Raw genomic sequence first — 24,051 nt, 5'->3', positions numbered from 1 at the left:
GTGCCATTAAATAACCAATGATTTAATTAATCATGCCTATATGATGAAACTCCAATAAAAAGTCTGGACACTGAAGCTTCCCTGGTTAACAATACTCTGTATATATTGTTACATGTAAATGTGCCAGGAAGATGATGCATCTTGACTCCACTGGGAAAGGAAGCTGGAAGCTTCATATCTGGGACCCTCCCAGTTCTTTCCATATATGTCTCTGCTTTTGGCTGGTCTTGGATCTTATACTTTTTATTATTATAAAGCTATAATCATAAGTGGTACTTTCTTGAGTTTTGTGAGCCATTTTAGTGAATTTATTGAACTTGATGGGGGTAGTGGGAAAGCCTGAATTTATGGCCAATTGATCAGAAGTGTGCATGACCTGGGAACCCCCAAGCAGATGGTTGATGTTTGAAATGAGAACAGTCTGGGGAGGATTATGTCCTTAACCTGTTATGGAACCAAGCTGGATTGCTGGTGGAAAAACCAAGCAACACTCAGAGATCCTGGTGGATCGGAGTTTTATTTTACACCAGCAGGCTCAGAGAAGATCCTTCTCCAGAGATCTGAGTCCTGAGCATAAGCACAGGGGACTATTTATTGTCTGTTACTTCCGCATTTCATGTTAGTAGTAATTTGGCATGCACGGCAAGCAGGGCAGGAAGAAGAACCTGAAAGAGGAGTCTCTAAGCTAGGAACTAGAGTTTATGTTAGTCCCATCAGCCGTTTATGGTGCATAACTTTACTTATTTTCCCAACAAACCTATGAAGCTTGGCCTAACTCCAGGAAGTTAGTATGAGAAGTGAGATGATTCATTTTCAAAAATACCAAATAAAAGCTGTGCTGTATGGTTACCAATAGGTTTACAACCTATTGGAAATATGTATCAACTCCTCCTCCCACCAATGGAGTCCCAAACCCTTAGACACTTCACTTCCTGGTCCTTCTTCCCCTCTCCATTTCGTAGGTTTATTTTTCCCGGGCTTTGCAGTGAGCATGAGCCAAAGATCTGAAGTCTCTGAGTCACCTCGAGGAATGTATGTTTGTTCGAATCAGACTACTTTTTCGGTCTTCCATGGGCATAGATGACTTCCCAGTAAGGCTGTAATCTCTGTAGTACTCAGCCAATGAGGAATCAGGGGAGGGACTTCACACTAGGAGATAAATTGCCTGCTGTAACTGCCCTGAGTGTGCCTGTCCATCAGACACCCACTCTTGCAAGAAAAGCGATTGAAGCTTAGCTTCACTGTGCTCCAAGTCTGCATCCCTCCTTTGATTGGGGCAGTGGGCTTATTTTTCACAGTATCAAAAGTCATTGCAATAGTCTAGTAAAAACTAACTTAGAGTATAACATTAGAAATATTTAAGAGAAGGTGACCATTGCAAATTTCTATATTGCATCAGGATTGTACAAACAGCTCTTCATATAATGTATTTAAAAATTTTTTCAATAGCATAAATAATAACAATTTTGAAATCTAAAATAATACTTTTATAGTCTGTCTTTAAACCAACTCGTAGCCTATGAAATCATGCATTTCAGTGCATAAAGCTGAATTCCTTGGTGTAAAGCAAGACATTCACTATTTCTTTTTCTTACTAAAATCAAAGCCTTTCAACCTAGATGTTTTCATGACACTAGATAAATTGATTATATCCATCAGCTTTATGTCAACATTAGGCAGGCAATTTTTAAGCAAAACTTTATTTTTCTTTCACTGAGTCTAAATCCAAACTTTAATCTTTTATCTCTATCCTTCAAACTCAACTTTCAGTGACATCAACATGGTTAGGAAAAAGTCTTATTGTGTAATATGAAGATAACAGTGTTGACTTTTCAGTAACATCACAGTTCTACAACTATGTCCAATGATATGGAAACTTGATATCAAAACAATAGAAGATCGTTTGCTGACTTTAATGGATTTCTTATATCCAGATTAAAGAACACACATCTCATTAGGTGAAAGATGGCTAGGGTGATATAAGGAATCTAGTAAATAAGGAATTAATTGAACTCATCCCCAACATTTGGAGGGTGGGTCAATTTGTTTAGTATTTCTGAAGGAAGCTGTGACTGTCCAAGCTGATTTTCTAACTAAGCAAAGGATTATTGACCATTCGTGGTTAGTTCAGTTTCCCAAGCCTCATGATTAAGAGCAATTTTAGATCCGGTGCTTCATTTTCCTTTTCAATAAGTGTTTATTGATTACTCTTTATGTACCCAGCACTATGTTAGGCACAAAGAAAATGGAGATTAAAAAAAAAAACTCACCTCATGCCCTAAGGATCTCTTGTCCAATGGGAGAAACAACCAAGGGAGCAATGGGGTAAATTCTGTGAAAGTTATACCCAGCACTCTATTGGAGCAGAGAAGAAGGAGCACTTACCTCAGGATGGAAGTATCAGAAAGGGTTTCACAGAAATAGATCGCTTAGGTTGAAAATAAATCAAGGCAAAGAAGGGGAATTAATGACATAGAAAAGAGACATGGAGACAAGATGACTACACATCCGGCTTTTGCCAGAAGTGAGGGGACACAGGACTGGAAAGTCCCAGGCAAACCAGAATGAGTTGGTCGCATTTCAAGGAAATTGTATTCCTTTATTAGATGAGGACCAACATTTTTAAAAAGAAAAGAATGGGGGCACCTGGATGGCTCAGCTGGTTGAGTGTCTAACTTTGGCTCAGGTCATGATTTTGTGGCTCGTGAGTTTGAGCCCCGCATCAGGCTCTCTACTGTCAGTGCAGAGCCGACTTCAGATCCTCTATCTCCTTCCCTTTCTGCCCCTTCCCTGCTTGTGCTCTCTCTCTCTCTCTCTCTCTCAAAAATAAATAACACATTAAAAATAAATAAAAAGAAAGGAATATATTGCAAAATTCAGTATTATTTAATGACATTTTTGTTTCAGGAATGTGGGGGGGTGTGTATATGTGTATGTGTATACAAGCACATGTGCATGAGTAAACCCAAATCTAGGAATTTTTTTCAGTTCTTTTTTCCAACAATTTCTGAACACTTTTGAGCAACTACATGTTCAAAGAGTAAGCAAGGACCTATTTCCCAAAGTGAACAAGCAAGCAAGATAGACTTTATGTGCATAAAACCCATGTAGTAAAGTTGCTTGATCCCAAAAGGGGCCCCACACTTGATATAATGCTCTGCTGTCACCATCGTGAAATTCTGAATACTTTTGTGTGTGGAGGTGAGTTTTGTAAATCAAATCCAATGGCACATTGGAGCATGGGCATGAGCAGAGGAAAATGAACAAATGAAGCTATGGTATTGTAGAAATTGTTGCCTTTGTCTACTCAAGATATTTTCCCAAGCCCATTTCTTATAAAAATGAATGAACACATGACCCAGGCTGAAACCATTATAGCAACCCAATTGTATGACCTCATTGATTTGCACAGGATGGACATCCCATCCTTGCATGCAAGCAAAGTATTTCCTCAGGATTTTTCAGCTATAGGTTGTGGTGAAATGTCTCTCTTACCTCTAGTCAAGGAACTATATAGTTATCAAAACAAGTATGAGGATATGACTCTAGAGGTGTCAGAAGCTATTTTCTCTACCAAGTAAAGAAGCCTGGGAAGAACTAATTCTTAAGCCAAAGGGAGAGAGGGGCAGGAGGAAAAAAAGAGACCCATGGCATTGAGACCCTACTTAACATATCTGAGCTTCCTAGAGCTATATTGTTCTTGCAGTTTTGTTTCTTCTTTTCTGGATTCAGGGAATTATCTTATATAATTTTGATACATTCATTTTCCTCCTAAGCTAGTTGGAGTTAGATTTCTATCTCCTGCAACCAAAATAAACCAGACTAATAGATGGATGACAACTTTAAATAATTGAAATTACAATGTTAATCTTTGTAGAGTATTTGTAATGTGTCAAATACATACAGTAACTCATGACCATATCAATTCTGTGAGCAAGGTAAGATAAGTATCATTACAGGTGTGCCTTCCATACGTTAGATGGCAAGCCTCATAAAGAAAAAAAAAAACTAGGGCATCTGGGTGGTTGAGGCAATTAAGCATCCTTCTCTTGATTTCAGCTCAGGTCATGATCTCACTGTTCGTGAGTTCAAGCCCCACATTGTGCTCTGCGCTGACAGTGTGAGCATGTTTGGGATTCTCTCTCTTTCCCTCTCTCTCTGTCTCTCCCCTGCCTGCCCTCTCTCTCAAAATAAATAAAAATAAACCTCAAAAAAGTGTATTTTTTTCAAATTTTATAATTATCCAGCAGCCAACTATATTTTAGAAATAATAAAACTGAGATTTGCGGGTTATTATTGACCCAAGATAATACAATGGTAAGTGGTTGGTCAACTACTGGTTCCCCTTGACCTCCAGTATTTTCTGTTTTATGACTGGCCCCACATTTAGCATTGGAGATACAAAGGTAAACAAGATCCTAGTCCCTACTCTCAAAGAATTCAGAGTCTGATGCAACGGTTCATAGACATACTCCTGATTTCTTGATATATCCTATTCCATTTTGTTGAAATGATGAATCCAGTAGAAGGTTTGTATTAACTATACTTACAAAAGGGTCTCATAGTACACAGGGTATACATATTACATAATATTTTAATTGTTATCAAATGAGAATTTCCTGTCGTATCCAGTACAGCACTAAAACCTGGCATGTGATGAATACTTCATTAACTAGCTGTATTGCTGCACTCCCCACACCCACCTCCAATTAGTCTTATTTAAAGGTGACATATTGGGGCGCCTGGGTGGCTCAGTCGGTTGAGTGTCCGACTTCAGCTCAGGTCATGATCTCGCAGTTTGTGAGTTCAAGCCCCGTGTCTGGTTCTGTGCTGACAACTCAGAGCCTGAAGCCTGCTTCCAATTCTGTGTCTCCTTCTCTCTGCCCCTTCCTCACTCATGCTCTGTCTCTCTGTCTCTCAAAAATGAATAAATGTTAAAAAAAATTTTTAGAGGTGTTACATTAGGGCACTTAAGAGATTGGGATCTTGAGACAAATAGAACTTGGTCAAGTTTCTGTTCTGCCACTTAAAAGTTCTATTACTACTAGAAAGTTACATAATTTTTTTGTGCTTTACTTTTCTTATCTGTAGCATGGGAATAATAATAGTCCTTACCTCACAGGATTTGGTGTAAGGACTAAATGTGGTGTTGCAATGTAAAGCACTTAGCCTATATTTTGCAATGTAATATATTTTAAATTTGGGGGTTTTTCCTAATCCAAAGTTAAAATAAAGTATAAGAAATACCAGCAGGTGATTAAATAATCAAAACAGTGTGATCTGCAGTAAATCAAAGGCATGCACAAAGTTGTAATAGTGCACTTTCATAATTAAATGAGAAAGTCGTCCTGACAGCACTTTTTATGATTTTACTACTAAGTATCTTTATTTAATTCTGCTTTGACATTAATATTGATATCGCAACCACATTATTTGCAAGCACCTAGTTTATGAAACTTGCATAGTTCATATATTATCAAAATTAAAATTCATTACAAAGTAAATTGTTAATTCTATAGTTGAGCTGTACAAGGAACACCCATTGCAATCTCCTTTTCCCCCCATTTACCTCCCTTTTTAGAATAGTAATGCTATCCAAACTTCTTTTGGGGATTAATATTATTTAAGTCTGAACGTGAATTTACAAGTGTTCACTGGATTAATCTAAGTATCTTGTTAATTTGTAGTAATTACCTTAACTTTTTCTATTCTAATTTTTAAAAGATTTGAATAGCAAAGCAGCATGCATTGATTAAAATTCTAAATTGACAAAGACTGTTAATTGGGTAGCATACATTTAATGCAAAATATGGTGTTACACTTCCTACTTATTTCAGTGTAGAATGATCCAATATGGCAATCAAAATGCATGCAGTTCAGATACCAGCCTCAGCCCTACAATTTTTTTTTTTTGAGAGAAATAAAAAATTGCCTTCAGACACTGAATTTCAGGTACTCTTCATAAACATTTTCAGTAGTTAGTTGCTCAATTCTAGTGCATTTATTTAATGTCTACAAATAGTGTATATATTTTGGCTTGCCAAATACTTCTTTTGTTTCATAACATTTCCTTAGTATAAATCAGTGGTCTTCAAACTGCAGCCCATGAACCAAATCCACCATGCAATCTAATTTTGTGAATAAAATTTTTTTGGAACACATCCACTCACTCCCAAATGTTTATGTATTTGCTGCTTCCTTGACTTTACAATGATAACAGAGTTGCAACAGAGATAGGGAAGCCCTTTACAGAAAGGTTTGCTGAACTCTGGGCAAAATAATTCAAACCATTATATCATTTCTCTAATATCATGAATGTTCCATTCGACTGGAAGCTTCACTAAGCCAAATTTGGTTTGGGGGCTCCGTTCATCTATGGTAGCATATTTTCACTTTCTTTTCTCAAATTCATTTAGATTTAGTATAGACCCATTGGTCACATTTAATAACCATATATTCATTCCGTGCCTAGCTGTTCTATTTGAGGTTTTCTAGGAAAACCTTACAATTTTGTAAGTCTCCTGTTAATCCTTACTATTCTAAACTTTTAATACATGACACTTATGATCAACCCATTAAGAAAGTACCCTCTCCTTGCTTGGATCTGATAGATGACACAATCATATTTCTTGTAGTTATGTGTGGTCTTCTCTAGCTCATCTTCTTCCTCTCACTCTCTGAATGTTCTCCTTGGCCCTTTTCTAGTCTAATGCCACGTATATTCATTAAAAATTTCATTTATTCTCATTATTTTTTTTTAATTTAATGTTTATTTATTTTTGAGAGAGAGAGAGAGAGAAACAGAGTGTGAGTGAGGGAGGGGCAGAGAGAGAGGGAGACACAGAACTCAAAGGAGGCTCCAGGCTCTGTGCTGTCAGCACAGAGCCCAACGCAGGGCAAGAGCTCACCAACCATGAGATCATGACAGAGCTGAAGTCAGCAGCTTTAACCGACTGAGCCATCCAGAAGCCCCTTATTCTCATTATTTTAACTATCACATCTATGACTGCTGACTCAAAAAAAGACCACCAATGGGGGCGCCTAACAGTGCAGAACTTGCTTGGTATTCTCTCTCTCTCTCCCTCTCTCTCTGCTGCCCCCTTGCTTGCTCTCTCACTTTCTCTCAAATAAATACATAAACTTAAAAAAATACCACCAACAAAAATCTGTTAGTGAAACAAAGCAGAATGTGTTACTTGTTGTAGTAAGTGGAAATACTACCTTCGCAAGGTCTTAGTAGTATCTTGGAAGGGGAAAGGCAAAGGCAGATGTTTATAAAATTTGAGAGTTTGGTTTAAGGTACCTCTTTCAAAGTAGGGACCTGATTAGAATTGAACAAAATATGTGATATAGATTTTTAAATGTATATATTGGTGTATACCGCAAGGCAAGAGGTTTGTTTTTTTTTTTTAACATTTATTTTTTAGCGACAGAGCATGAGCAGGGGAGGGGCAGAGAGAGAGGGAGACATGGAATCTGAAACAGGCTCCGAGGCATCAGCATGGAACTCATGAACTGCGAGATCATGAACTGAGCCGAAGTCAGACGCTTAACCGACTGAGCCACCCAGGCGCCCCAGCAAGGCAGGAGTTTTAAAGTAAGTCTTGTTGAGTAATCATTTGATTAAGTGAGCAATTTTCTCACTGAGTGATCTAGCAATCTGAGAATGGGGATATTTACCCTGATGAGTAACATCTTGTCTTGAGAAGGGCAACTAGCTGAGCCAGCTTACTCTTTAGATAGATAACTTCTCAGAAAGTTCCTGAAACAAACAATAAATTTTTTCAACCTTAGCTTCCTAGGCAAGAATTTCCCTGAGCAGTGATGTTAATATTGACATCCTTGCTTCTTGATCCTGTTAAGCTGTATGCCTGCAGGAAGTTTGTTTTCACTTCTATTCCAATAACTATCAAATATCATCTACGAAATTATCCATTTACTCTGGTTCCCTACTATACCAGCTCTTCTAATTGCCTTTTTTTTCCACCTATTTCCCCCATCCCCCCACCTCCCTCCCCTCTGGCAACCACCAGTTTATTCTCTTGTATTTTATTCTGTTTATTTGAGTCTGTTCTTTGGGGTGAAGGAGGAGTTGTTCATTTGTTTTGTTTTTTACACTGCACATATAAGTGAAATCATATGCAATTTGTCTATTCAGGTTTCTGCCCATTTTTTAATTAGGTTATTTGGTTGTTTTTTTGTAAGTTTTTATTTTAATTCCAGTTACTTAACATACAGTGTTATATTAATTTCAGTTGTACAATATAGTGATTCAATAATTTCATACATCAACCAGTGCTCATCACAATACATGCACTCTTTAATCCTCGCCACCTATTTAACCCATTCCCCCTGCCAATGTCCCCTCTGGTAACCATCAGTTTGTTCTCTACAATTAAGAGTCTGTTTCTTGGTTTGTCACTTCCCGCCGCCCCCCCCCCAACCTCATTGCTTGTTTGTTTTGTTTCTTAAATTCCACATGAGTGAAATCATGTGATATTTGTCTTCTCCTGACTGACTTATTTCACTTATCATAATACTCTCTAGCTCCATCCATGTCATTGCAAATGGCAAGATTTCATTCTTTTTTATGGCTGAATACTATTCATATATATCTATATTATCTATTTATCATATAGATAGATATGATATCATATCTATCATATAGATAGATATGATAAATAGATAATATAGATATATAGATATAGATATCACATCTTCTTTATCCATTCATCAGTATATAGACACTTGGGCTGCTTCCATATCTTTGCTATTATAAATAATGCTACTATAAACATAGGGGTGCATGTATCCCTTTGGATTACTGTTCTTATATTCTTTGGGTAAATACCCAGTAATGTAATTGCTGAGTTGTAGGAGGGTAGTTCTATTTTTAACTTTTTGAGGAACCTCCATATTGTTTTCCAGAGTGGCTGCAGCAGTTTGCATTCCCACCAGCAGTGCACAAGTGTTCCTTTGCACTTGCATCCTCACCAATACCTGCTGTTTCTTATGTTGTTGATTTTAGTCATTCTGACAGGTATGAGGTGATATTTCATTGCAGTTTTGATTTGCATTTCCCTGATGATGAGTGATGTTGAGAATCTTTCTTTTCATGTGTCTGTTGGCCTTCTGTATGCCTTCTTTGGAGAACTGTCTGTTCATATCTTCTGCCTATTCTTAATTGGATTATGTTGTTGTTTTTTTTAGGTGTTGAGTTTCATAAGTTCTTTATATGTTTTGGAAACTAACCCTTTATAGGATATGTCATTTGCAAATATCATCTCCCATTCCATAGGTTGCCTCTTAGTTTTGTTGATTGTTTCCTTCACTGAGCAGAAGATTTTATTTTGATGAAGTCTAAATAGTTTATTTTTGCTTTTGTTTCCCTTGCCTCAGGAGACCTATCTAGAAAAAAAAAGTTTCTCCAGCCAATGTCAGAGAAGTTACTGTCTGGGATTTTTGTGATTTCAGGTCTCACACTTAGGTCCTTAATCCATTCCGAGTTTACTTTTGTGTGTGGTATGAGAAAGTGGTTTAATTTCATTCATTTGAATGTTGTTGTCCAGTTTTCCCAACACCATTTTTTGAAGAGACTGTCTTTTTCCCACTGCATATTCTTGCCTCCTTTGTTGAAGATTGATTAATCGTGGGTTTATTTCTGGATTCTCTATTCTATTTTACTGATCTATGTGTCTGTTTTTGTGCCAGTACCAGACTGTTTTTGATTACTACAGTTTGTCCTATATCTTGAAATCTAGGATTGTGATACCTCCAGTTTTGTTCTTTTTTCTTAAGATTGCTTTGGCACTTCAGGGTCTTTAATTCAGGGTCTTTTATGGTTCCATACAAATTTTAGGATTATTTGTTCTAGTTATTTGAAAAATACTATTGATATTTTAGTAGTGATTGAATTGAATATTTAGATTTCTTTTGATAGTATGGACTTTTTAATAATATTAATTCTTCCAATCCATGAACATGTTATATCCTTCCATTTGTTTGTGTTGCCTTCAATTTCTTTCATCGATGTCTTACAGTTTTCAGAGTACAAGACTTTTACCTCCTTGGTTAAATTTATTCATAGGTGTTTTATTATTTTTGGTGCTATCGTAAATGGAGTTGTTTTCTTAATTTCTCTTTCTGCTACTTCATTATTAGCATATATAAATCGAACCAATTTCTGTGTAATTTTGTATCCTGTGACTTTACTGAATCCATTTATTAATTCTAATAGTTTTTTGGTAGGATCTTTAGGTTTTCAAAAAATAGTATCATGTCATCTCTGTCATTTGTAAATAGTGACAGTTTTACTTCTTCCTTACCAATTTCAATGCTTTTTATTTTTTTTAATTAATTAATTTATTTTTTGTCTGCTGGTTGCAGCTGAGACTTCCAGTATTATGTTGAATAAAAGTGGAGAGAGGGGATATCCTTGTTGTTCTTGATCTTAAAGGAAAAGTTGTCAGTTTTTCACCATTGCATATAATGTTAGCTGTGGGCTTTTCAAATAGGGACTTTTTTATGTTGAGATATGTTCCCTCTAAATCCACCTTGTTCAGAATTTTTACCATAAATTGATGTTGAATTTTGTCAAATATTTTTTCTGCATCTACTTAGATGATCATATAGTTTTTATCTTTCATATTGTTAATGTTATGTATCACATTGATTGATATGAGGGTATTGAACTTCCATGCATCCCTGGGAGTAAATCCCACTTGATTTATTTGTTCAAAATTTTTGCATCTGTGTTCATCAGGCATAGTGGCTTGTAGTTTTCTTTTTTTGTAGTGTCTGCCTTGTTATGGTATCAGGATAATGCTGGCCTCATAGGAAACATTTGGAAGTTTTCCTTCTTATTCTGTTTTGTTTTTTGGTTTTTTTTGGAATTGAGAAGATTACATATTAACTCTTTAAATGTTTGATAGAATTCACCTGTAGAGGCTTCTGGTTCTAGACTTTCATTTCTTGTGAGTTTTTAAATTACTGATTCAATCTTGTTACTAGTAATCAGTCTATTCAGATTTTCTGTTTCTTCCTGATTCAATTTTGGAAGACTGTATGATTCTAGGAATTTATCCATTTCTTTTAGGATGTCCCATTTATTACCATATACTTTTTCATAATATTCTCTTATAATATTTTGTATTTGAGTGGTGTTAATTGTTATAGTTTCCATTTTATTGATGGTACTAATATGTCTCAGGAATATCAGATTTGGGGGCACCTGGGTGACTCAGTCTGTTAAGAGTCTGACTTCGGCTCAGGTCATGATCTTGCAGTTTGTCAGTTGAGCCCCACATCAGACTCTGTGCTGACAGCTCGGAGCCTGGGGCGTGCTTCAGATTCTGTGTCTCCCTCTCTCTCTGCCCCTCCCCAGCTCGCAATCTGTCTCTCTCTCTCTTAAAAATAAATAAACATTAAAAAAAATTTTTAAAAGGAATAGCAGATTTGAAGCCTAAGCACTATATCTAATTCCTCTTTCAATGTGGCTCTGAAGGAGAATAGAATTTGCCACTCCCAAATATGCCTCTTTGTTATGAGTATTATCTTAGCTGGTTATTATTAAGAAACTCCAAAAACCAAGTAGAAGTTACCTTTTTGTAAGGAACATTTGCATTTATAGTTGACCTTTGAACAATGCAGAAGTTAAGGGTACCAACCTGCAGTCAAAAACCCCTGTATAGGGGCACCTGGGCGGCTTGTCAGTTGAGCTTCCAACTCTTGAATTTGGCTCAGTCCATGATCTCAGGGTTCATGGGTTCCACCCCGCATTGGGCTCTGCACTGACAGTGAGAAACCTGCTTGGAATTCTCTAACTCCCTCTCTCTCTGCCCCTGCCCTAGTCATACCCTCTCATTCTCTCTCTCTCTCTCTCTCTCTCTCTCTCTCTCTCTCTCTCTCAAAATAAACTTTAAAAAACTCCATGTATAACTTTTGACTCCTCAAAAACTTAACTACTGTGGCCTACTATTGACTGAAGACTTACCAATAACATAAACAGTCAATTAACACATGTTTTGTATATGTATTATGTACTGTACTCTTATAATAAAGTAAGCTAGAGGAAAAAAGTGTTAAGAAAGTCATTAGGAAGACAAAATGCATTTACAACACTACTTTAAACAATCCACGTATAAGTGGACCCATGAAGTTCAAACCTATGTTTTTCGAGGGTCAGATGTATAAGAAAAATCTTCATTTGCAAGAGTGTCTCCCTCTCTATAACAGAAAGAGAATAATGATTTAATCTCTAGAAACTTATTAATGGAGAAAGTAATGACCTAAATCTGTATAACAATTATACTCTTGTTTACTGTGCTTTTCTTGATAACCTCCCATAACTGTCTTCCCCACCTCCCAACATCTTCTTTTGTCTTTAGCTGGAGATGGTATTTAAGGTGGCAGCTTGGGCTGTTTCAGGGAATTACTCAGTTTTCCTGAGTATCTTCCATTTATAGATGAGGTATACATACTATTAAACTTCCATTTCTTTTTCTTCTTCATCTTTTATTACATGGAGTCTCAGCCAAAAGCTTAGAAAGGTAGAGGGGAAATTATTTTTCCTCCCCTACAGCTCCCAGCATTCAACTAATCATTATGTGCTACCTATTTACTTTATGAATCTCTTTGATGAAACTACAGAAAGTGATGAGACTGGCCTAAAGAGGGAGTAGTTCAGCAGAGTTACAAAACATGAGACCAGAAGATGGCCAAGGAAAACATTCACAGAGAGGGAGAAGAATATGAGCTATAGAAAGGTAGGGGAAATAGGATATTACTGTATCTCAGAGCCAAAGAATGAGAGAAGACTTCTTTTGTGTTGAGGCAATCATAATTGCCATGAATGAAAGATTTAAGATAATAAGAATTAAAAGGAGAGTGCTAAAGCCCTCTATCTAAGGGCTACCCCTTCCATAAGCTGAGAAGAAAGGTAGCTTCCTGGATAAAAGAATAAATATTTAGATTGAACAATGTAACAGTTAATTATTAGCTTGAGATTTAGGATTATACAATTTCCAGAATTGCAATATAGAAAGAAAAGGTTAAATTGCAAGACAAATGATGGGGGAGAGAGATCTAGAAACCATTGTAAAACTAAAAGTAAAATTTGCAATGCTATGAAAAGTACTAATTAAAGTCTGCAACCAATTAGAAGTTAGAGGTCCATATCACTCAATTTCAACATGCAATCAGTGTTGAATAATATTTAGGTTAATGACCAAATGCCCTGAGTAGGAAATAGAATGAGTATTAGTTGAATTGAAATAATGAACTTTCACTATGTTTATGAAGCATTCAGGAGAAAAGGCAGTGTACTGTTGCTCTGTCTTAACCCAGAGGATAGAACCGATAGAAATTAGCAAGCCTACTGAGCTACGCTCAACACCATCAATTCTTTTCCTCCCACTGATCCCCAATATTCTAATCATGGATAGTTTGATATTTGGGGAACTATTGATCCTAGTTCCCCTTTGGAAATGAATTACCCTTTGTAACAAATAGACCTAAGCTCTTTTGGCAACTCTGTGAATGTCAGGTTTTTCTGGTAAATATCAGCAGCCTCCAACAATTAGAAAATAAATAGAGGCTACCTATCTTCAACCCTGAAGCCTACTACCAGGAGAAAGCAATTCTCAGACCAAATTCCACCTAAGGTACTAATGTTTCTTAGCAACCTATTTATCAATTTTTTAAAAGTTCTTTTCTGTATCCTCAGATCCACCTTGTATGAAAGGCTCACTCTGAAACAAATGCAGTTGCATTCTTCCACCCTACATGGCAGGATGTGGAAGCCTTGTAGTCATACTAGGTGGTAAAATTTTCAGTGAAGTGGAGATGCAGGGTCAATAAGCTACAGATGTGTTGTGCATGGAACATACTTTTGGGCTTTCCAATTTTTCAACATCTCACTCATATGAAGGAGGTTAATCTTCTCACACTATTCCAAACCAATCAAATATCTTAGCACTGATATGTTTTCCAATCAAAATTATTTTTAACATTACTTGTACAAATCACAAAATCCTAAGGTGATGGTTTCATTTAAGATACTTCACCTGTTAATTATCTAGCCTCCAAGTGTTGCTATAGATAAAAACTCTTCAAATGGTAATTAGTCACCCCTAGGAATTTAATTAGAATTATTTTTTCTCTTACTCATCTCATACTGCTTATACAGTCCTAAAGTATTTTAAAGTTTTATTTATTTTTGAGTGAGAGAGAGAGAGAGAGAGAGAGAGTGAGCTAGGGAGGAGCGAGAAAGAGAGGGGTACAGAGGATCCAAAGTGGGCTATGCGCTGACAGCAGAGAGCCCAATGTGGCTAGAACTCACAAACCCCGAGATCATGACCTGAGCGAAGTCAGCACTCAACCAACTGAACCACCCAGGCGCCGCAGTCCTAAAGTATTTTAAAGTAAATGCCCACTCGTGCTCGCTTCGGCAGCACATATACTAAAGTAAATGCCCACTCAGACAATATAACTCAACGAGTCCTGCAGTCCCATATATATATAAGCATCAACAAAGCCCTTCTCACTGACCATAAACTCGCTGCCAGAATGTGGGAGAGCTACCTCTTATAGAGAAGTGGGATAAACCCAGCTTGACTCTCAGCTCTGTTCTTTAATGTTTAATTTAATGTTATTATTATTATTTTTAAATGTTTATTTATTTTTAAGAGAGAAAAAGAAGGACAGAGCGCAAGCCAGGGAGAGGCAGAGAGAGAGGGAGACACAGGAAGCAGGGTCCAGGCTCTGAGCTGTCAGCACACAGCCCGACTAGGGCTCCAACTTGCCAACTGCAAAATCATGACCTGAGCTGAAGTTGGACACTTAACTGATTGAGCCACCCAGGAGCCTTTTAATGTATAATTTTAGTATTTATGTCCATTGCCCCCACTACAATTCTAAATACAGTACTATTATCTCTTTCTCTGAATTACCACAGCACTTCTGGGTCTCTTATAAGATCCTTAAGGCAGGGTCCAGTCTGTCTTGATTGCTGCTCTATTCATGGCTCATAGAGAAGTTTCTGATGAATGAACACAGTAATGAATAATCTGGTGATCCCAGACTATTACTGAATCTCTCTGAAGTTTCCTTATTTAGAGAATAGGAACAGTAATAGTACCTACTTTATACTACTAATTTGATATCCTTAACTCAAGTGCACTTTACATAATGCAACCACATTAATTTTCTTGAAACACTATTTTCTACAACCCTACTACTGACTGCACTTACAATACTGTGCATAATTATCTCTTCTTGTCTAATTTTCCCAGTGGATTGTGAATTTGTTGAAGGCTGAGACTTGACATTTTAAATTGTGTCCCTAGATGTAACACTGTGAAAAGCACATAGGAAGTCTCAATGAAAGTTTGTTGAATGAATAAATCTGCCTGAGTCATTGAAATTGTTAAAATGAACCTAACCCACAATTGCCCTCAAGTATCTGAGTACCAAATTTAATGTTATTCTTACTTCGAAAGTTTGCCCACTCTCAAGATTTCCACTCTATTATTAAATTGTATCATGTTAGAATTTAGCTTTTCATAGAAAATGAATTCCTCCGAGTAAGTTAACTGAGCCAGTTGAGTTGTGGCTATGTGTACAAAGGCAAATGAAGTAGAAAGTTGAGTAATTGTTCTGTCAATTTAGTCAATATTGACAACCACTCTAAAGCACCCACACAGTTTACATTTTACTTAAACAGTACAGATAACTGTCTCAAATTTAAAAAGAATGACCCTGAATTTGTTCCCCACATGACATAAAACTGGCTGCTGTGAAATGGAAAATTAGAACTCATACAAAGATACTAATACAAGGGTTCTGTTCTGTAAGTATCAGAAAGAAATCATTTTAAAATGCTTTTCCCTATTAGACAGCTGCATGGCATGAACCTTGAGGAGAATACCAATGGAGACTGCACAACTTTCAAGTGAGGGTACCAAAGAGCCGAAATTTTCATTTCAACCAAAACTCATTATTTACAATTCTATACCAACAAACATGCTTAACCCTTCTAGACAAAGTATTTGCTAATATGATAGCTGATACGGAAGCTTGCTCCTTTCTTCGTTCCACATTTCATCACTTATCATTTAGTTGGGAACAAAAAAAATCTCTGACCAGAAGTGAATAAATAGCAATATTTAATTATATTTCATAACCAGAAGTCTGGAATCAAGCTGTCCCAGAGTTGATTTTGGACTTCAGTGATACCACAGATGAAAGAAGGCTGTCTGACTTCTGGAATTCTACAAGATGGTCCAATAGAGCTATCTGTCTGCAAACAAGCTTTATGTTTCAAGTAAAGGGAAGAATTACCCTGAAAGTTCAAGGTCAGTAGAGCTGCCTCTGCTACCTTGGCCCTGGAGACACAAGCCTGAGGACAGAGCCTTCTTCTTCCCCATTCCAGAAGAGTCAGGCAAACATCCAGAGTCGAGGGGGCAGGGCCACCTCCCAGAGCCAAGGGAGTGTGACTGTCACACTGCTGGAGCAGGAGGGAGAGCATCAAAACCAAAGAGGATTAATCCTGAATAATAATTATTAAAATCTAATGGCATTAACCTGCTAGGTTTTGGACTCGCTGGTAACTCATAATCCTTTTATTGTTTTCAATTTCTTCCTTTTGGAATGGGAATGTCTATCCTATGCCTGTCCCACTAATGTATTGTGGAAGCAGATAACTTGTTTGGTTTCACAGCTTCACAGCTGGAGAGGACTTAGCCTCAGAATGCATCAAACCTGGAGTCTAAGCCATATCTGAATTAGATGAGATTTAGATAAGACTTTGGAATTAGAATTGATATTGGAATATGTTCAGACTTTTGTAGCTCTTGGGATGGGGTGAATATAAATTGCATGTGGTAAGGACATAAATGTGGGTGGCCAGAGGGCATAGTATTATGGGCTGAAGTGTGTCTGACTGTATTTAGAGATAAGGTCTTTAAATAAATTATGAAGTAAAAATGAGGTTATATGGTTGGAATCTTTGTAAAAAGAAGAGATTAGGACAAAGACACATACTATATGAAAACACAGGAAGAAGATGGTTATCTACAAGGAGAGCTGCCTCAGAAGAAACCAGACCTAGGGTGCTTGGGTGGTTCAGTCAGTTTAAGCATCTGACTTTTGATCCTTATCTCACGGTCGTGAGATTGAGCCCCGCTTTGGACTCAGCGCTGGGTGTGGAGCCCGCTTGAGATTCTCTCTCTCCCTCTCCTTTTACCATCTCCCTCAAAAATAAATAAATAAATAAATAAATAAATAAATAAATAAATAAATAAGAAAAGAGAAAAATGGTACTTAAAAAAAAAGAGAAGAAGAAACCAGACCTGCTGACACTTTGATTTCAGACTTCTATCCTCCAGAATTCTAAGAAAATACATTTCTTTTGTTTAGGTCATCAGTCTGTGGTATTTTGCTATAGCAGCCCTGGCAAACTATCCCCCCCAGGACCTTGTAAAGCATCCATTCTAGTAACTGTCTCTGAAGCTTACGTTTTAGTAGCTTCATGATATATCAATCTCTGTACCTCACATTGATCATTGAATTTGGTTCTTATATCATTCATTAACTATTTTATCCAAGTCTATTGTAAATATCTTGAGGACATTGACAGTTTCCTGAGTTTTCAATATCCACTCCACTCTGGTCTTACCCCTCTTATGTCCCAAGATAGAATTGAACACATGAGATACTTAACAGTGAACTTTTATTGATTTTTTCATCACACCTACATGTGGTCCCACCTGGAGTTCTTAAAGGATTATTGAAGACAGACCATCTGCCATTTCCCTAAGATTAACTTCTCTGAAGTCACAATTGTTGTTGTAGTACATATTTTTCTCTGAAGTCATAGTTATTGTTGTAGTACATATTTTTCACATAGTATTTTTATTCAAAGCCAGTGTAATTTTAGTATACTGGTAAATGCAATTAGAGCTGAAAATATGATACATAAAGTGCTAAATATCAGATATCAGAGAAATATCTATTAAAAACTAAAAATAAGAAAACTAGGGGCACCTGGGTGGCTCAGTCGGTTGAGCGTCCGACTTCAGCTTAGGTCACGATCTCACGGTCCGTGAGTTTGAGCCCCGCGTCGGGCTCTGGGCTGATGGCTCAGAGCCTGGAGCCTGCTTCCGATTCTGTGTCTCCTTCTCTCTCTGCCCGTCCCCCATTCATGCTCTGTCTCTCTCTGTCTCAAAAATAAATAAAAATGTTAAAAAAAAATTAAAAAAAAAAGAAAACTAATTTATACCTAGGAATCACATAAATGTCATGAAAAGAGAACTTCAGTAAGTGATAAATGAGTGTGCAGAATCATTAACTTCATGTTTGTTGAGGCCAGGGTCTACTCAAATTACTAAATTGTTAGTACAGTTTTCCAAGAGTGTTATACGCACTCTACCCCCTTCTTGGAATCATAATCTGAAAAGTGTCTTTATATATGCAAAATTCTAGTTTCACTTTTTCATATTTTACAATTCTTGTGAATGTGTGTAAATACAAATTGGATTTAGAAAGTAAACTAATGCCTGTTTAAATCAAAAAAGAACTACAAACATCCTAAATTCTGTTCATTTGTAATATATTGCTCCAAACTCTGTTCTTTTTATTGATGTGCTCTTAAAATTGGTTTGATTTCTATTTTCTCTTCTTAAAAAATACTGTTTAATTATTTTCCTGGTTAATAATGTAATAGGCTTTGCTCTCATAATTCATTAAAAGAAAACACCCAGGCCTGGAAAACACAATTACTATAATTTTCATAATGATTTACTTGATTCTACTGATTGTTTCCAAGGTGTTGTCTTGAAAATGGAGTTTAGGATGTCTAAATCCATACTGAAACTTCTGACTTTTCAAGGCAATCCCCAGATAGATTTTCTTATCAATCAATCAATTAAATCCCACAACTGCGCAAGCCAGTCTTTTTTTTTTTTTTCTTAAATAGAACTTTTGTTTTACCTGTGAGATATATGGAAAAAAGCTATACATGGCCCTGGTGAAAGAGTAATAAAATGCCAGCAGAGCTCATCCAGAAGGAGGAATAAAAAGTTAAATAAATCCTATATTATGTAAGGTTTTATAATATAGGAAAAAATAACTAAGTATTATAATGTAAAAAAAACTATTAAACTGGATTTTCAAAAATTGTGAAGTAAAATGAAATGTACAATGAATATATTTTAGTCAATGGGAAGCAGAATGTTTAACGTATATCTTTGTAAACCCAGTCAATGTTTGGTATGTGATAACATATCAAAGGTCATGGGCAGCTTGACAAGATGTTGCTTGCTTATTTATAACTGTTGATGGTTTCAGCTAATAACTCTACAAAGCAAAAAAAGTCTTCCTTCTGTTTAACCTGTCATGCTAAAGGCTAAAAATGTATTTTATAAAGGGCTTCTGCCTTGATTATCATCATCAATATATAAAAGAGTAGGTAATGAATTATTTTCTAAGTTGGGTTCCATGATATGAAATGCTGAAATGATAAATTATACTTTTGTAGAATCATTAGACAAACAAACTGGTTGGGTGTTGTAATTATCCAACCATAATTTGGTTATTGAGTAGAATTCCATTGGATAAATATGCTTTCTGACTTTAAAAATAATATATGCTTATTGTAAAAAAATTGAGAAAACAACAAGGTTTACAGCTAATATTCTATATACAGCTGTATGTCACTTTCCTTTTTTTCCTCATACATTGCATCTCTTATGCATTTTCCCATGTACTTTATGATTCTTTGTAAACATCATTTTCAGAGTTTTATTTTAATGGTAAATTACAATAATGGACTAAATAAAAGGTTACACTTCAAAATATATTAGATGTACTTAAAACGAAATATACTGTGTGGAGAAAGACTGTATGTAAGCAGAGACTGTTATTTGTTGTTTTTGGACAATACTACATTTTTAAACAATTATCTTTTTTAGTGGTTCATTTACTGTTTCTTATTTCTGGAAATGAATAACTGTGTGTGAATAAATGTGTCTAAAACACATAAAGAAAGCATGTCATTAATACTTCCTCAGAAGAACTTTTAATTTGGACTTTCCCTAATTGATAATTATAGCTTCTAGTTCAATTGATGTAAACATACAATAATTCAAATACTCAGCCACATGACTTTTTAGCACCTTAGATTATATCCTCCCTAATTAAGGGACTCATTAAGCTAAAGTTTAAGGTAGTATATATTCTCAGTACTTCACTGAACTTAGGTCAGTTGCTTGGTTTTATTTTAGGCAGTGTCTATTCTGAGATTTTTCAGACGATTTTTTCAAATGTTACTAGAAGAGTGTAACAAATTAGTGAACTGTCTGTCCATGAACCTGTCCAAAGTCTTTACCAATAATTAAGAAAAATATCCTACTTTGCTCTTGATGTGGTTTCCTTAGACTAGAGAATAGTCAGAATCCTGAGATATTTTTAACAAATCCATTTCTAAAGAGAGAGAAAGAACAGGTGGCTTACAGAAAGAATTTTAACTTATGAAAGTGACTAAATCTTTCTAAATCCATAAATAGTATCAAGTCCTCCAGTTGTTCAATTCTTAAAATTTAAGTGCTTTTGGCTATAAAAATATTGCATCTAATAATTTTGAAGTATGCTTTCAGTAATGCATTTTTTATCTAAAAATGTCTTAACACTGAGAATGTCATCATGAATTATGAAACTTTTCTATATTTAATTTTATTTGGTGCCAAGGGCTATGAGGAAAAGATTTTAGTGAACTAAGGGCTAATAATAACTTCACTTTCACCTTAACTATTTTTCTTTATTTCTTTATTCTTTTTTTATTAGCTAATCATAATTGAGTGCCCTTTAAATCAGGACACCAATGACACTTTGTTTCCAATTAACAGTAAAAACCTTCTTTGATCCTTTGACTTTTTTATGAGATGAATTTATATTTTCCAGACTAACATGCATGACAACATAATTCTCTATACTCATTAATATTCAACTTTGCTGCTTTAATGAGAGAAACCAGGAGAAATGTAATGTCATCTGCTTATCGGAGCCATTAGTAATTTTTGCTAATATAGAGAGACCAAAAATCTTTTGAATAATAATAGCCAATATTAATTGAGCACTTGCTATATGTTAGACACTGTTCTAAGTGTCGATTATGTATTAAGTTACTTAGTACTCAAGAAAGCTTTCTGAGATAGGAACTACAGACTAGTGAACACAAATGAATATGCCTAACCTAATTTTAGATTTAGTCTTTTATTTATTCCATGGTTCTATGTTACCATTAAAATGCAACTCTGAAAGAGAACAAAATGCTTCTCTCTTTCGGGAACTGGTTGAGCAGGAGGCGCCATAGTGGGAGTCGACATCTGCCAAAACAAGGACCCAAAGGTTTCCGCGAAAGGAGCCCCAGATCGAGGACTTCTATGAGACTGTGGTCAAGCTGTACAGGTTTCTGGCCAGACCAACCGACTCCTCCTTTAACTAAGTTGTGTTGAAGAGGTTGTTCATGAGTCACACCAGCCGGCCACTTCTGTCCCTTTACCGGATAATCCTGAAGATGAAGCTGCCTGGCTGTGAAGACAAAACAGCTGTGGTTGCAAGGATGTGCATGTCCAGGAGGTGCCCAAACTGAAGGTGTACGTGCTGCCGGTGAGCCGCCATGCCTGGATCCACATCCTCAAAGCTGGAGGCAAGATCCTCACCTCTGACCAGTTGTTGGCCCTGGACTCCCCCAAGGGCTGTGTGGCACAGTCTTGCTCTCTGGTCCACGCAAGGGCCGAGTGGTTTGGCAAAGCCTCAGGAAACCTGCACAGCCACACCAAACCCTACGTGCGGCCGGAGGGCTGGAAGTTTGAGCACACCAGAGGCCACAGGGCCAGCAGGGTTACAAAAATGAACCCCAGACCTTGACTTGTTATTAAAAAGATTTTGGATGTTGAAAAAAAAAAGAGAGAGCAAACTGATAGTTGCCTCAGGGAAGTGAGGGGTTGGGCAAAGAAAGGGATTAAGAGGTACAATCTTCCAGTTATGAAATAAATCAGATATGGGGATGTAATGTAGAGCATAAGGGATATAGTCAACAATATTGTAACAACTTTGTACAGTGTCAGATGGTAACTAGACTTACTGTGGTAATCATTTCATAATGTATATAAATACCAAATCTCTATGTTGTACACCTGAAATCAATACATTGTATCACAGTTATTTTTCAATGAAAAAAGCAACTCTGAAAATGACGTTTAAATTCAATAGCTAATGACATGAAAAGTGCATATGATTTAATGCTTAAACTCTATACACAGTGTTATATTGGTTCTGTTTTACATAGATACATATTCATACATATATAAGGAGAAGTCCACCAAATATTCAAAGTGTTGCCACCAAATAATGGAATTTCAGGTGGTTTTCACTTTCTTCTTTATACACTATTTGAACACAGGCAGCACCCACAAATTCAACCTGACAATAGAATGTTAACAAAAATCACATGAAGGATGTGGACTAGACTGACAGGAAAATGTATTGTATGTTAGTTGTCAATAATCCAAGGAAGAAGGACTAAAGTATAAGAATTGTTGATCTCGTTTCAGCTGATATTCTGATAATCTAAGAGCTATATTTAGTTCATAGTAAAATGTGCTGGAGACAACCCATGCATTTTCCTTTGTTCTAATGAGCCAAATAATCACATGGGTAATCCTTACTCATCCATTTGCTAGTCTTCTAAAATTGCATTGAAGTATCCAATGCTAAGGATACAAAAATAGAATCCAAGAGTACTTTTCAACTTTGTCCTGTACAAATCCAAAGAGGTCCATATTTTAAAGGATTTAAATGAAGTGTAATGAATGTGAAAGGGGTTAATTATATCTTTGTGAGAATGTATATATTCACTAAAAATATTATTTTAAAAATATGATCATACATAGCAATGGTAACATATTTAAGTTGATATAGAGAGCTGCCTATGCCAGGATTTCCGAAACTGTGATGTCCTAGGTCGTGTGTTATCAGATTCATCTGTCGTACTTGTTTAAAATGAAGAATCCTGGATCCCTCTCCCAAACTAACTGAATCCAAATCTCTGGGAGTGGGAACCATATTATATGAATTTTCAACAAGCTCCTTAAATGATGTTAATGCACACTGACTTTTGATAATACCTATCCTAGAGGTACTATTTCATCTCTGACAATGAGATACTATTTATTTTCATAATACAGAAGCATGATAGAGGATGCAGTTGTATTGCAAAGCCCAAAATTAAGGACTCCACTGTCTCTGAAGAACACAGCACTGAGGGCGAACACCTTCCATTATGCCTCTTATGGTCACTTTGACTAGTGCATCTTGAATCTGGTTGATTCTCAGAATGTCCTAGCATGATTTTAAAAGCACAGATTCTAAGGCTCCACACCACAACTACTGAATCAGAATCTCTGAGGACAAGATCCGGGAATATAATTTTTTAAACTCCAGGAGATTTTGATGATCAACTATGTTTAAAAACCATTGGTCTAGACTACAGGTAGGCCAAGGGTTTCTTTCATTCTGAACTAGTTGTCCTCTCTACCTATAACCTCATCTTTCTAGGCCCCTGAGTCTGCCATAGAATGAAACTGGGTATTATTTTGTTTCATTTTGTTTCTTAGGAAATTGATCAAAACGTTGGTCACTATGGCATCATGTAGAATCTAGTTCATGGATACAGCAATGTATCATTAACTCTACTGACACTGATTTCTGCTAACTGCCTTGTGCAAATATACTGTGGCCCATTGGTTTGACTAAACACTAACAGCCAATTTGAGTGAGCTACTGTGAGTAGCTTATATGTGCGTAAGACCAAACGATTGAAAATTTAAAGCTAATTTGATTAAGTTTATTTCCCACCCAATTACAAGGTAGGATTGAATCTCATGAGCCTTAATTATAATAAAATGTTCTGTGATTCTTTTTCTTGATAAATGAAATTATATGAAAACTGGCAATTCCTCCAAATTAGGGAAACACAAAAATGATTACACAAGA

General features: G+C 36.2%; 1 pseudogene; it reads left to right on the top strand.

Annotated features, from left to right (window-relative positions):
• Nucleotides 1-21,924, top strand: part of LOC123594443 — a 66,123-nt pseudogene extending 44,199 nt beyond the window's left edge.
• The last annotated feature ends 2,127 nt before the right edge of the window (nucleotides 21,925-24,051 follow it).

The sequence above is a fragment of the Leopardus geoffroyi genome, chromosome X (genome assembly GCF_018350155.1).
Source record: "Leopardus geoffroyi isolate Oge1 chromosome X, O.geoffroyi_Oge1_pat1.0, whole genome shotgun sequence".
Taxonomy (NCBI): Eukaryota; Metazoa; Chordata; class Mammalia; order Carnivora; family Felidae; genus Leopardus; species Leopardus geoffroyi.
Note: the sequence above shows the minus strand (reverse complement) of the source record. Positions and strands in the feature narration are given on the sequence as shown.